Source organism: Parastagonospora nodorum, assembly GCF_000146915.1.
Source record: "Parastagonospora nodorum SN15 chromosome Unknown scaffold_32, whole genome shotgun sequence".
Lineage (NCBI taxonomy): Eukaryota > Fungi > Ascomycota > Dothideomycetes > Pleosporales > Phaeosphaeriaceae > Parastagonospora > Parastagonospora nodorum.
Window position 1 is genome coordinate 366,743 of NW_001884580.1, and position 2,787 is coordinate 369,529.

Here is a 2,787-nt window from a genome sequence, read left to right on the forward strand (position 1 = left end):
AAGAAGATGAGAAAGAGAGATAGCAGCTATATAAGCATAAGTAAGACGCTTTCTTAAATAGTTATAAGAGCTAATAAGCGTTAAGTAAATATTCAATAATTCTAAGAGTAATATATTTAATACAGCTATTTGCAAGCACCTGCTACTATAGGCGCTAAGTAAAGTAGCTTATTAGCAGTATATCTATAGAATATTAGATTATAGAGTTCTATAGTATTAGTATTTTATGTTTAATATAAGAACTTATATATAGAAGAGTTACTTAATATAAGCAGAAGAAGCTATTACTATATTATATTAGTAAGATTAACTAGAGTATAATATAAAGAATTATTATAGTAATATATATAAAATATATATTACTATCTTATTCTAGAAGTTAAATAAGCTTATTAATAGCTTTAGTATTAGCTTAGTTATCTCTCTTTTCTCCTTTCTGCTCTATTTGCCTATATTTCGTTGTTCTCTGTATTTAGCCTAAAATCTAGTTTTAGCTAGTATTAATTAGGCTTATCTATCTAGAATGCGGGGTAATAGTAAACTAGTAAAGTTAGTTTACTAGAGCTTATATTAGTAGTTACTAGTCTATACTAATTAGTACTAGCTAGTATTTTAGCTCTATTCTAAGTGTTAAGATATAGGCTGCGCCTATACTTAGAAACCTTTCTGTTAGCGCCTTAAGCCTAATTAGTTAGCAAGAAGGATATATATAGGCAGTAAATAGAGACCTTCTTAATAAGAAATATAACTTTATTTAGCACTATATAAATTCTATTCTTATAGGCTAGCTTATAATAATTATATTTCTTCTTTATACTAATACGTAACTAAACTTTAAAGGTATCTAAATAGACTCTTAATCTAACTTAGAACTTAAGAAGCAGAGTTCTAATTATAACTCTTAGGCTTATCTTATCTAGATAGAGGCCTACTTAAATATCTTTAAAACTTAACTTAGCTCTATTAATACTATGCTATAGAACCTTATAGCACGCTTTAATAACTCTCTAGGTCTTTTACTTACTTTAATAGCTATACTAAGCACTGCTTATTCTACTTCTATAATAACTCTAGTTTTAACTATAGTCAACTTCTAATATTAGAGAAGTAGAGAATATCTCTATCTGCTCTATAACTAAATAGGCGCTAATTTAGCATAAACTGCTTTTAGTAAGAGACTTATTCTTAGAAAGATAAAGCTATCTTTAGCGCTTAGTATATTACTATTACGCATAAGCTTATAATTAACTTAGACTTTATTAGAGATTATTAGAACTAATACGCGTTTATTTAAGCTAATCTCTTAGCAAAAGTTTAGAAGAAAGTAGCTCTCTACTATAAATTAAGAGAGAGTAATAGCGCTTAGAATCTAGTTTTATTTATAGAATACTTTGCATTTTGCTATAGCAATATCTATAGCAAGGAATAGGTATAGGCTATGCTAGATAGCTTCTATTAGAGCAAGAAAGAGCCTTTTAGTAATTTCTTCTTATATTTTAAGTCTCTTCTAATCTAGTGCAGTAGAGCCTTTTAAGATAGTAAATAGAAACTTAATAAGCTTTAGTATTTCTTAAATCTAGCCTTATGCTAAGTTGCTTTGCATAGAGGTATATCTTAGTCTAATTATAATATAGAAGTCTATAAATACTAATCTATTACTATTAACCTTAAGATAGCAGCTTTAGAGAACTAGAACTATAATATATAAATATCTTTATATTATTTAGTAAAGAATAAAGATAATAATATTAAAATAGTTATAGTAGCTATAGTAGGTATAAGTAGAGAATCTAAGGTATCTAGTTAGACCTAGTAGAGTAAAAGTATAGGCTTAAAATTAATTAAGAACTAGATTCTTAAGAAGCTCTTTTAGATAAGGTATAATAATAGAGATTATATATGCTATAGAGAGCATAGTTACTTTGCTTAGAACTACTCTAATATAGTAAGGATTCTAGTAGTTTTAGCGTTAGCAGCTAATTTAGATAGTTCTATAAGTAACTTAAAAAACTAGCAGCCTTTGCCTTATACTTAGTATAGAGGCTAGCAGCAAAAAAGAGAAATATAGTAAGTACTTAATAAGATATATTAGATTATCTAGATAGTGCTCTAATCTTACTTCCTCTTCTATTAAATAAATTAACGTATATAGATGCTTTATTAGATTCTAGCTATAAATACTTTAGTGCTATTAGCAACTAGTTATAGCAGAGACTCTAAGCTTATACTCTTAAAATCCTGCCTTAGCAGCTCTCTTAAGTAGCTTATAGCAATACTACTGCTACTATTTTCTAAGTTACTTTTTCTTTAGTATAATATTAATAGATAGCAATTCTATCTTATTGCTTATATAGTACTAGACCTCTAATAGAATATAATTCTAGGTTAGCTATAGTTTAAATAGAAGAGCATTATGCTAGACGTAGAATAGAGAGAGATTACTATTTAGAAAGCTTAGAGAATAATAGTATAGATCTTCTCTAGAAGAAGTATTAGCCTCTAGATAATAATAATTACTGCTATAGTAATAATTTATAAAATAAGAAAAATAGCCTAATCTTAGACTTGCAGAAGCCTATTTTATATTATAAGTATATATGCTATAACTTTAGCGCTATAAGAATAGAAAAAAGCTTAACTATAGCTAGGCTCTAAACTACTACCTAAAGTAGAAGATTTTTACTTCTTATTTAATAAGAGCTAATTAATAATACTCTCTCTATATAGAAGCTAAATAGATTACTATATATATCTTTAACTAGAAGAAAATAGGCATTTGCTAGAACT